This window comes from Simochromis diagramma, unplaced genomic scaffold, assembly GCF_900408965.1.
Source record: "Simochromis diagramma unplaced genomic scaffold, fSimDia1.1 OVJJ01000604.1, whole genome shotgun sequence".
NCBI classification, from domain to species: domain Eukaryota; kingdom Metazoa; phylum Chordata; class Actinopteri; order Cichliformes; family Cichlidae; genus Simochromis; species Simochromis diagramma.
The window spans coordinates 2,753,362-2,765,862 of NW_024387416.1; the positions used below are offsets into that span (position 1 = coordinate 2,753,362).

At 42.4% G+C, this 12,501-nt stretch overlaps 1 protein-coding gene across 4 annotated transcripts in view; it reads right to left on the bottom strand.

The window, feature by feature from the left end:
• The window catches only part of ppargc1a (peroxisome proliferator-activated receptor gamma, coactivator 1 alpha), a 300,282-nt gene that overhangs the window by 36,154 nt on the left and 251,627 nt on the right, over nt 1–12,501 (bottom strand). The window lies entirely within an intron of this gene.

The following is a 12,501-nucleotide window of genomic DNA, read 5'->3' on the forward strand; positions in this document are numbered from 1 at the left end:
TGAACTTGTGTCTCAGCCTCGTGATCTCAGTTTGTTTGCAAATGTGCAAGGCATCTTGATATTACAATTCTTCTGCAGCAACTTAATAGTAACTGTATCACTGATTCCAGGAAAACTTGGAGACCATATAATGGAGAAAGCACAAGTCAAATGATGTCTCACCAGCACTGTAAAGCACAATTTAATGAGTTTAAGCACCAGTGCAATCTGTCATATTAAGTTTCAGCTTTGTAATTATAGGGTTTTTTTCCTCCACAATAAGCAAAGAACATATTGCATTTTCTGCTGCATGAAACGATTGTTCATTTAAAGTACTTTCTCAGCCTGATCTGTTCCCGTTTTACAACCCCTCCCCATGCCCCCGGCTCTCTTTTTTTCCCCTGCAGACATGCTGCTGTGATATGCGCAGAATGTGGTTTGGCACCGTCTTACTGAAATAAGCCAGTCTCTGCCTAAAAGATATGTCATCTAGTCGGCAGCACACGCTGATCCGAATCCTGCAGAGACTGTTCAGCGTTAATGGTGCCCTCGCAGATGTGCATGCTCATGCACACCTACATCAAGATAACAAAGCTGCAGGATTTCGGGTTGGAGGATGCAGTGTCCATGATTTTCAGAAAGAACCTCTAATCCTGAACCATCATACCGCAGGATGATTTCCTGACGCCCTCAGAGTACATTTTTAAATGAGGCTGTTGCGCGTGTTGTCCTTTCAACCTTGTTTATGTGTTTCTTTTCTTTCTTCACTGACAGTGATTCTCAGAGGTTTTTCTCGACTTCATGCAGCAACACAGCCATAAGAAAAAAAAAGGCTTTCGGTCTTGCCAGCTAAATCCAATAATGGAATTATAATTAGGGGATAATAATAATGATATTAGAATGTTTAAATGTTTGAATTACTGAAAATGTTCTGAAATTGCTGCACTCTTTGGTTGTGCAGAGTGATAAACTGTTCCCGTCTTTACTTCGTAGAATAGACTAGACTTTATTGTCATTACCAAACATTTATCATGCAGTGCAGTCATATATGGTTTGCAGTTCTACATGTGTTCAAAAGATTAAGCTAAAGGTATAAAAATAAACATAAATAGTAAGAAAGAAAATGCAACAATACTGTGCAGAGGTTCAGCAGCATGTGGTGTGAAAATGCACAGCGGCTGATATTCACAGATCAACACTGCAGTGCTTACTTAAAGACTCACGGCCATGCTCTTTGTACACCTAATCATATTACTGACCAATTAACCTAATTAGCTGTGAGATCTTCAACCGGGTCAGGCAGCTGTGAAAGTGGTGATGTCATCAAATCCAAACAGAGTATTCAATTCAACAATCACAAGCATTACTTTGCATTATTTTCTGTAAATATGGAGGTTAAATCATTTGAAATCCTTCCTTTTACATTCAAAAATAGGTTTGTTCTTTCATGACTGTAAAAAAAAAAAATGGAAAAAAAAGAAAAAACAGCTTTGTTTTTTTGGCATATAATATATAATACAAAGAAGGTAATTCTGCCTTTTGGAAAGTAATTCTTTGTCCATTCAGAGGCAATAAAGAAAAGGACAGGTGGCAGTATTAACCATGTATACAGTGTAAACAAGAGGTGTATAGGCAACAGTGCCTCGGTAAAATAAAAACAAAAGCTTTGTGGACATTTCAAACAGAGTGGTTTTTCTGTTGGAGCACTGACAGGAATTCAGCAGGAGTAATTCACTGTGTGCTAAATGTTATTGTCTCCCTTTCATCATCCATTACAGCTCAGTTCTGCACTGAAGCCGTCAGGAGTTAAGCGTCAGTCGGGAATTTTCTCAGCGTTTTAATGAAATATGCTATTACAAACCCACACTATTGCATTAGACTGTAAACAAATAGCGCTTGTTAAGATGTAAGCATTTTCTTGTTTGGATATTATTCTCGGGAAATAACTTCAATTCTGACAATACATTTCTGCAATAAGAAACTCGCTCGACGGGATATTTCATCCCCTATCCGATTGTGTGTGCATGCGTGTGTGTGCGCGCGTTGTAAGTCTGTTAAGCCAACCTGCATGCAAGGAGCAGCTGCCTCCCAATATTAGCGATCCACATACAATAAATCTCATTAAACACAAAATTGCACACAAAGCTGGAAATGCAAATTGTAAACTGCACCGATTATGTTCAAGGAAAACCAGTGTATGCTCAGCGTGCGTGTGTGTGTGCGTGCATACCATATGAGTGTGTGTATAGTACGCTTATAGGCATGTGAGGGCATGTGTACCACTAAATCTATACATCTGCCTCTCCATGCGTGCCCAGAGATGCCAACCAGGAGCCAAGGCGAAACCTGATCGGAGCAGGTGGCGTGTGCAGTGACCTCACAGAGCCCAGATGGACCAGCGCTACACAGTTAGTAATATAGGGGCAACATGGGAGTGACATGGAGAGTAAAGGTAGGCGGCTTTTTGAGTGCGGCACGGATAAAACGCTCAACGACCTGGACTTAAGTCCTTCTGTGATCAAAGAAAAAAAAAAACGTGTAGATGAAGTGGGTCGACACTGTTTGTGTGTCTAACAAATGTCTGGTAGTGCAATGACAGGAGATACCGGTCGGATAGACACTTTAAGGTTCATGGTTTACTAAAAAAAAAAACGAAAAACAAACCTTGGTAAGAGACCAAAGCCGGTAAATGATATTTCTCCCTCTCCTGAAGCAGCATGTGAGTCACAGTCAAATGGCTTATCTGATTGTACTCTTCATGCCAATTAAGACTACAGAAGCTAAATATAGATGTACTATGAATTTCTTTCTTGAATGGCCTTTGATTCATTTTCTGTTGTTGTTGTTTTTTCTGCGAACACTTTCTTGCTGTAGGCTGGCTGTTTATGTATGCAGTGGTGGAGATGTTTGTAGATATAGGAGTCGTTTCAAAAGAGGTGGGGGGGGGGAAACGGGGCTCTACAGCCCTACTGAAGTACAGGTAATCTTTGAAATGCCACAGCTTTTGTTTCAGTTGCAGAGAGCTGATAATGAATGGCTAAGTACGAGGGGAGACTGACGCAGGCTTGTGCAGAATGAGAAATAGGTGATGTTTAGTAGCCCACGTCAGAGGAGAAAGTCGGGCCAAAGCACTGCGAGCTACGGGACCAACATCACGACGTGTTCAATCATTCTGCTCCCGCGAATGGCCCGGGGGTCTTCGCTTTCTCACCACCCTTGCGTTTAGCTGCTCTTATAGATATCACCTCGCAAGAGGCCCAAATCTACAAGATGGAGTGTGAAAAGTTGCCAGCACCTATTTGATGCATAGCATGTCTAAAAAACCGCTGCTAACGGCTTGAATATTGCAAACTGCTGAGCGTTAACCTGCTTCAAGATGGACCGTAAAGAAAGAAAGAAAAGCGACCGCTGATCCAGTCTCTAAAAAATCAAGCAATGTGATCTGTTAAATGAGAAACATACGTGCTTTCACAAGGAGGCAAACTACAGGGTTTTTTTTAAACAAAGGATTAGAGGAATTCAATGAAAAGTCAGTTGACAAGAGAAGTCATCAAAGCCAAAATGGGTCTAATCCACAGATAATTATCTTTGTTTGAATATTCAACATGGCCTGACTCGTGGAACAGAGCCGCCTATTTGCATTTCTGGTCTTAGATTGAATCTGATATCAACATTTCTATTTAAGAGCAGAATTTACATGGACGGGTTCTGCGGGTGAAATTAAGATCACGAGTCGACTTCGAACGCATCCTGTTTAAATCCGCGTCAGCTGTGACTTAAACTTTAAGTGGCCGTGTCTTGTTTTGCTTTATCTCTAAATTGTGTTACTGGCCCTTTGAGAGTGTGCTTCTGCACACCATGGGTGTGTGGGTGTGTGTCTGGTGGGGGGGGGCGTGATTCATATCACTTTGTTGCATGTCATTGCTCCCAACTGAATCCATCCTAGCATCTGGCCATTTTAATACATGGTGGCTGGATTCATATGAATTAATTGAGGGCAGAGGTAAAGCAGAGTGCTGCATCTATTCATGTGCCACTCAGGCCTATAATAAGACAGCTTATGCTTGGCATGGCGCGCTGTCGGTGGATGTGCTTTCGGATCTTCGGTGCACGGGGTCGTTTTTCCACTGGATGAGTCATATTGTTTTCTCCTTATTAGGGGACAGAGGAGGAAGTGGTCACATTTCGCAACAGTCAAATGCTCTACAATAACATAGGATGTAATGCCATACAGAACTGGCTACAGGAAATGTAATGGATACACAGTGCATGCATGGGCTTCTGATATGGTGTCGAATTAATACACTGGGTTGCGTTCAAAGTAGGCTTTGCTAAATCAGAAAAAAAAAAAGACAAAATACAAATGGGTTAGACTTTTAAATGTATGGCAACTTTTTAAAAACAGTTTTCATCTTTTACCTCTCAGCACTGCAGTGCATGTCCACACATCTGCTCAGGCTCCATAGGCTGCCAACTCATGCATTATAAGTGAGATAAACAGTGTGACGCTACAAATTATGCCGACGCTCGCCCCCTTTGACATACAGTAAGCTAGTGCGTTCTCCCCCTGTGAAGATTCGCCTCTCTTTGTAGTGCCCTTCAGAGGACCCGTTGCCTCGCCGCCCTGCGTGCAAGCATGTAATCCTTTCCATCAATGAACTCCACTGTGTCATTTAGCCACTCTCAGGATGGCGGCTACTTTCCCCACGGAGCATCCAGCCCATATTATTAAGGCAAATGGCATCAAGAGGCTAGGGCCAGTTAGACATGGCTGAGACTTGGAATTGAAAATAGCATCAGTCCCACGCAGGGACTGGTAAACACAAAAAAGGAGCCTGGGGCGCAGCGCAGGACCACCCTCCCCCTTTTCCTTACTCCAGCTCTGTTTTTTTTTTGGGAGGTGGAGAATAAGCAGTAGCGGCCGTTCCTCCACCACCACCATCACCAGCCCCCCTCCCACCACTATGCTCAAATAATATCACGGTCACATGGCAAAGTGAGTTGTAGACTCCCTCCGAAGCCGCGTGTTGTGGTGCTGTTGTTGGGCTTGTGAGTCATGCAAGATGCATGTAGAAAGTGGCAGCAGAGAGAGAGAGAGAGAGAGAGAGAGAGAGAGAGAGAGAGAGAGAGAGAGAGAGAGAGAGAGGGTAACTGCAAGCACGGGCCTGGTGTGAAATGCATCTTGGTGGAGAACTAGCGCTCTGTGTAGGGACTTGTGAGGCACTTTGTGTTTTGCTTGGGTATAGTACTCACAAGGAATATTAAAATTTATGGACCATGAGGGTTTGGGTTGCGAGCGCGCGCACACATAAACAAGACTCGCACACTCCCTGTGCTTAAAATGCTTCATACCCCGAAACTTTGAAATTGCTGTAAAATCCAAACAGATGCCACATGCCCAAAGATGTAACTAGAGGAAATGAGATGCACTTGTTTCGCAGTCAAATATATATATATATATATATACACATATAAATTTTATTATTTTTTCTCCTACTGAAAGGGCATGTGAAAATAGTGCTTGTCATGCTGTTTATCCGCTAAGGCAGTTTTTGAAGTTTAATGCAAAGTTTAAGCTGGTGAGCCAAAAAGCCGTGGCCTGTAAAAACGGATCTGTGCGGCACAGTAATCATACAGGCAACAGAAGAACAGGAGTGCCAGTTTTCTGCTCGTTGGATCGTGTTTAACAAAGTGAAAATACGTTAACGGGGTCTCATCACTGGGCTGCGGGCAAATGTAGGTGCATTTTTTTTCTTCTGCAAACTGCAAAAAGATCTCCAGTGACTCACGAGTCGGGGTGGGGTGGGGGGCACAGCACAACAGATGTTGCTTGCTTTCTAAAATAATAGAGAGGCAGGGCTCAATGCCTTGACAGCGCAGTCCTTATGAACTCTTAACACTGGAAGAGTGCCAAGGAAGAATTAGGTCAGCTAAAGTGCGCTGCGCCTTGTGGAACTCCACATTAAAACAGCATCAGGGGGAAAGGCGGGAGGGGGGCGTGTTTAGTGGCGCACAGGTAGAAATTTCTGGAACAGCACAACCGGGGTTTTTTTTGTTTTTTGTGCTTCAACTCACTCTTGTATCACAGAAACGTGAGCAGAAACGTTACACCCCTGAGTCCAGACTGCAGCCTAATTATTTTGAGCAATGAAAAGAGAAGGAAAAGGGGGGAATATGAGAGAGAGGGGGGGAGGGAAAAATGCATGCGAATTGCAATTCTTTCATACAGCCTGCTGCATACCGGGTGTATAACCACAAGCCTGAAAAAAATCCTTACAGCACAATAAAACTGATTGTATCATCACCTTTTTTTCCCCTTACAGGGTGCATTTCTACTAGTCTTCACATCACCTCCTAAAAGGAGCTTGTAGTGCTGGAGTACACAGTGACGTTAAAAAACAAAATGAAATAAAATAATAATAATAATGATAAAAAAAAAGAGCAGGGATGAGAGGAAAGAGAAGACACAGTCAATACCCATTTTTTGCCAAGGCATCCTAGTGAAAAAGAGCAAAGAGACAAAAGGAGCAGATGGATGGAGATGGAGCTAACGCTGAAAGAGAGTGTGACAGGGAGTAACAAAAGCAAGAGGGAGCTGCTGTGAGTGATAGAAAGCGTTGGACAAAGACGGGCATGAATTAGAGGCAGATATGGAAGGAAGGGAAGGAAGATGGAAGCCTAAGTACAGGAAGGCGTGATTGGGGGGGACAGGAAGTATCGGCCTGACAAAGGGTCAGAGCGATGGGAGGCCGACGACCGTCTCCCCGCGCTCTCCGAAGCTGTTCCATCTCTCATCTGAAAGATAAGTCACCTCACGATCCCCTGCTTGATTTCCCAGTGCCAGTCTGTCCACACCCAGTATCTCAGGGTTAAATCTAGTGGTTACTACACTCCCATCCCGCGCATATTCCAGTCACGGTCTGATATCTTTCTGCTTACGACGGGTATCTGCCTCACATGTCCTACGTGTTCGTTTATGGGAAGGTCTAGATTTTCACACACAGATATACGCAAGCGGGCCCCCGCTACCACCAGCATGGCCTCGTTGCCCCCTCGCGACTGTCACATTTTTGGAAGTAAAACTGAGTTGCAAAAATACTCCCCCCCACTCTCCCGCTCTCTCTCGTTAGCAACAACAACTAAGAGATAATGAGATGCGGATTTGAAGACGACAGAAAGTAATTGGTTTTGATGTGTGTAAAATCGTGATTTTAACTGGACATGATATTCAAATGACTTGGCAGCCGTCCATCAGCACGAAAGCGTGTGTAAGCACATTGCAGGGCCCGGGCTGAGCAATAATGCTGGCTTTTTCCTCGTGAGTAAGCAACCTCAGTGTTTTTGGCAACCAAAGCGTTCCTCGTTTTTTCCACTCAGACGTCGTTATGCCCCGAGCCGTTTCCACTGTCTGGAAAATAAAAGCGATTTTCATCACTTATTTTCAGTATATCTGATTATCAGTGGTTGAAATTTACAGCGTTGGGGAAGTGTCAGGCAGCCGCTCAGTCAGCCAACCCTTGCCCTGGCTTCCCTGTCCCTGCAGCCTCCTCTCCCGATGCCTTTCATAATCCCTCGTTGTGTGCTTTTGTGGTCGTCTGTGTCCACCGGGACTGTCATCAGTGCCACAATAAACAGGATTAATCAGCACTGGCATTGGGCACTTTGGTCCAGATGACGCGTGTAATTAAGGAGTAATTGGCATGTCATCTGTACATGAGAAAATATGACGCGCGCGGGCCAGATGTAGCCGTCTCGCCGCCCTGCAACAAGCCGTGCTTGGAACAACTGTGTCCTCAAAGGCTTTTCTGAAGAGAGAGATAACTTCCTTTGCAGTGCTGACACTCGCTTCCTTAACATCTTTATTCAAGCCTGCGAGCTCCCTCGCATTGTAATTCACTTGCTTATTCATTTATTTACATGCTAACACACTTAAACTCTAATTTGCTAACTTATTCATTTATTTACATGCTAACCCACTTACTGCCGCTTGCATTCAGCAACTTATTCATTTATCCACATCCAGGATGACACAGTTACTTCCTTGAGAATTCATTTATGCACGTAGGAAGTCACTTACGTTCTCGCCAGCTTAATTAAGAGGCCCCTTCTCTTTTCACTTCACACAAAAGGATGGGTTTATGCAGCTCAATATATACTGTAGCTGCACACAATGGTAGATGGCCGAGATGGCCTTTTATGTTTAGGGTCATGCCGGCTGCAACAATAGGTCTGAACTGCCCTTATCTCTCCTTGTAAACGTGAGGCTCTGGGATAAAGTCGGAGCCCGATTTCATGGCTCACGAGGGAGGCGTCGGGATGAACATAACCAAGGGGAGTTTTTTTTTTTTTTAATTCTCATATACCTTATGTTTTACTGGTTGTAAGAGAAGCCATATACATATATACATATATATATATATAAAGAAAGAAAGAAAGAAGATAACCAGCAGGCTTTAGCATAATACTCAATCTAAGCTCCATGAAACACAGCAAAGATTAATCCCTGTTTATTATTATCCTATTCTTACTTGGAGTATCTGCAGCCATTTGTCAGTGCAAATGCAATTTTGAATTATATTAACATAAGTAACATTAGGTATTCTAAACTTTCACCGCATCCTCTCTTTAAATTCAATTGTTCCAGGATTATTAAAGGTGTGCCAAAGTAAATAAATACTGCGGCTCATATGTGTCTGTAACGCAATTTTGAACATGGCAAAAGAATAAATAAATAAATAAATACAAGTGGGCAATGAAAGCCCAGCATCAGTGAAACAAAGTTTGGGCATAAAGCTGGTAGGAGGGCTATGCTTGGCAGGGAGCGAGGTCAGCCATGCATTTGGCTGGTAACCTCAGATAGCTGCTGGCTAATTTGCAGTATGCCCTCAATCGCAACAGAAAGCCTAGAGCCACGCTGAGGGGAGAGAGGGTGGCCATAACAGCAAAGCAAATGGCTCATAGAGATATCCCAGTTGTTTTTCATCACATCAATTTCACGCCTTTGTTGCCAGTTTTTCAGAAATGTGACAAGATGGAGACAGGGATGAAAAAGGAGGAGGAAAAAGAAAGCAGGGAGGGGGGAAAAAAGGGATGGGGGGATAGGGAGAAGAAACAAAACGATGAGCTTGGAGATGCATTAAGATGGCAATGTTAATCTCGATGTTAATCTCGAGGCCTGTTCCTGGTGCAAGGGAAGTCATGCTGTCAGAGCTGTCTCGAGAACAAACAAATGGAAGGGGGAAAAAATCTCTTAAGCTAATATCTTCACTGACAACGATGCCCACATCTCATTTTACTGATGCAATGCAGGAGTTCCTCCGGCAATTCACTCGTTTCTTTCTGGTACGTTTGCAGAGAACTGAGAAAAAATGATTTGCTTTGAGTGCAATAAGACTTATTTCCTTACTACGCCTTTACTAAAACTGTGCTTTTACTTCCCAGAAGCACAGCTGCTGATTAATGTTACCTGTGGAATTTACTGATGTTGAGTCAACGTTTTCCACTGAGATCCTATTAACTGTGAACCAGTGACGCACTACAACTAAAAGTCCTGCTACCTCTTTCATGGCATTCTTCTATGGGCTACCTTCTCTGTGTTGTGCTTCTTAGGAAAATTACCCAGTTTCCAAAAACTTCCACTAAAGATGTTACAGCTATCACAAGGTTTTATCTACAGTGCAAACATGTCTGTTTATACAGGTCGACATGGCAGATATTTAACCTGAGAATTACTTTATGGTCTCTTGACCAAACACATTTTATTGCAGTTTGCATAATTCCAGTCTTTCATCTGGTAAAACCTTCAAACAAGCCGTGTCTTATGGAGCATTATGGCACAATAAGCACCAACGTGTATAGCAGCACATGTAAGCTCTATCACACTATCTAATTATTAATCCCTATAAACAGATATCTTTACATGAGTTTGTACGGACTTTATAGGCAGGTTGCGAGATTTTTGCCACGTGCACTTTGTAGACCATTATAGTCCAAGGACTACTGGCAAATTACATCTTTTGTTGTAGTACACAGTCCCTGTCCAAATGAGGGACCTCGTCTGATAAAATATAATCTTGTAAACAGTGGTATTTTTACTGGCTTCTTAAAATTATATGAAGATTATATGAACTCCCCTAGGCAAGATTTCTTGTAATTTCTTTAGTGAGAATTTCGGAGTAGTTCTCCAGACTTCTTGAAAAATGTTGGCAATGTTGGCTGCCTTTAGTTCTGTTCTCTGTCAAGATGATCTCACACTGCTTTAATCATTTTTAGGTCTGAACTCTGGGGAGGCCAATCCATGATGTTTCTTCACTGTTTGTTTTCTATCCAGGTGTGCTTTTACTGCACTGGCAGCCTGTTTGTCATGCTGAAAAATGAGGCAGTTTCTAATTAGATGCTTTGCACACAATATTGCATGTTGGATCCAAATCTGACAGAAATCTGACAGAAATTGAGCCTCAAACTATGAATAGCCTCCAACTTGTTTTACAGATGGCTGTAGACACTCACTGTTGTACCTTTTTCTCTTCCAATTTGAAGAAAAAAAAAATCAAGACTGGAGGAGGTCAGGAGAGAGTTCAACTGGACTGAAAAGTCTACTGATTTTCTGTTACAATTCTTGTGTAATTTGCCACCTTCTGCCTCCTGTTTCTTTAGGATAAGACTTTTAGATGCTGTCCATCCACTACAGTTCTATAAGCCGGACTCTTCTTCTGTCCTCCATTTGTCCACTTTCCTCGAAGTGCTTACTAAACACTATTCTGCGACATGCCATGTTTTCTTTCTCATGTTATCTTTGGCAGTTTTCATAGATCGAACAAAAAAATTGGAACAAACGATGTGTTTCTGTGACAGACCGCTAGTAACAAGGCACTCAAAGATGCAGTTTGAAATCGGTTCTTTGCTAAGTTGTCTGTTATGTGTAGACACAACACTGTTTCACCTCTTGGGTTAGGTGTCTTTATTATGCTTGAATGACTCATAGGTCAGTGTTAGGTGGCTTAACAAAAAAACATTCCTCTGAAAACGGTCGGGTGAAAGCAATGGACTGAAAATGAGTAAAAAAGCAGCCAATGTTCAAAGAAAAACTTCAAAAGACCACTTTAAAAATCAGAACAAAGTCTGGCTTCTTGGAAGTAAAATAAAAACAATGAGGGATGCTGAAGACTTTTGCACAAACCTGCATAGACTCACGCAGTGCAGATAAACAGCAGGAAGCCCAGGACTGATAAAAAGTCAGTGTTTCTGCTGAGAGTCTGATGGAGATCTTTGTGAATAGCTAACTAGAATCAAACTCATTGGAAAATCTTCCATCCAATATAATTAATGACAGTGAATTTTTAATTACCCCTATGCAGCAGTAGGCTCTACAGCTTTTGTTTATTGAGCCCCACTGATACCCATATTAACAAAGTTAGGTTAATGATAGAGGTATTTTACTTAATAGCATTTTTATTACTCCCACCAAGAATGAAGCAATTAATTAACAATGGGCGAATTAAGTTCCTCTCCTGTAATGGCCTACCAACACAGGACATCATTACCAATCGTCAAAATAATTCATAAAGCGATGACTCAGGTGGCAGGACGGTGATGGGAAAAATGAATATTCCCCGGCATACGTCTGATTTTTCATTTTAGAATGGAATAAATTATGGATAAGGTCTGTCAGTGGACATGTTGGTGGTACTGCATGCAGAGTGAGCCAAGGGATCAAAGATGCAGTACGTTAAGTCACAGATGTGACATAGATTTTCCAGTGGGAGGGAAAAAAAGGGGGAAAAAAAGAAAGTCTTGCTTCACATTAGGAGCAGGTGACTATTATCTGAATAGATAAAGCAGTGAATTAAAGATACACGGAACAAATACAAAAAAGGAGAGATGGGGAAAAGTGAGGGAGAGCACCGAATGTTCAAGAAATGACATCGAATAATGGACCTCAAAGACATATATGAAAGCGCATAATCTTTTAAGCTTGCATTTGAAGGTAATCTCCCATTAAAAGAACACTAGCTATTTCTTTGTGGAAGGGGAAATGCAAAGACAGCAGAACTGATGGGGACTATTGGTGTGACTTTGAATAGAGGAAAGACTGAAATGGCAAAAAGGTGCAATTTCTCAGGCGCCGGACTTCTGTGGTAAATTCTTTCATTCCAACAGAACTACTAAAAACAGTGGCTGCTGAGAAATATAATCCTCCACCCCCAACCTCCCAACACACAAACACACACTGAGCCCAAGTACACATGCAACAAAGAGGAAGAGATTAAAGCATTAATTCAGTGAGAGGGAATAGGATCCTGGCATAAATTTAGAGTTAATGTTTTGGGGTTATCTTCTCTGCTGACTGCCGTTTCTACTCTCCGTACTCCATTGCACTCCACATACAAATGTAAATCAGGGTTACACCCTGTATCCTATAACATATAACGCCGTAAACTCTTGTTTTTCTTTGATAAGCTCTGTATGTATGCGTGTGCGTGCGTGTTTGTGCGTGTGCGTTTGCAGTGACAACAGGTGCAC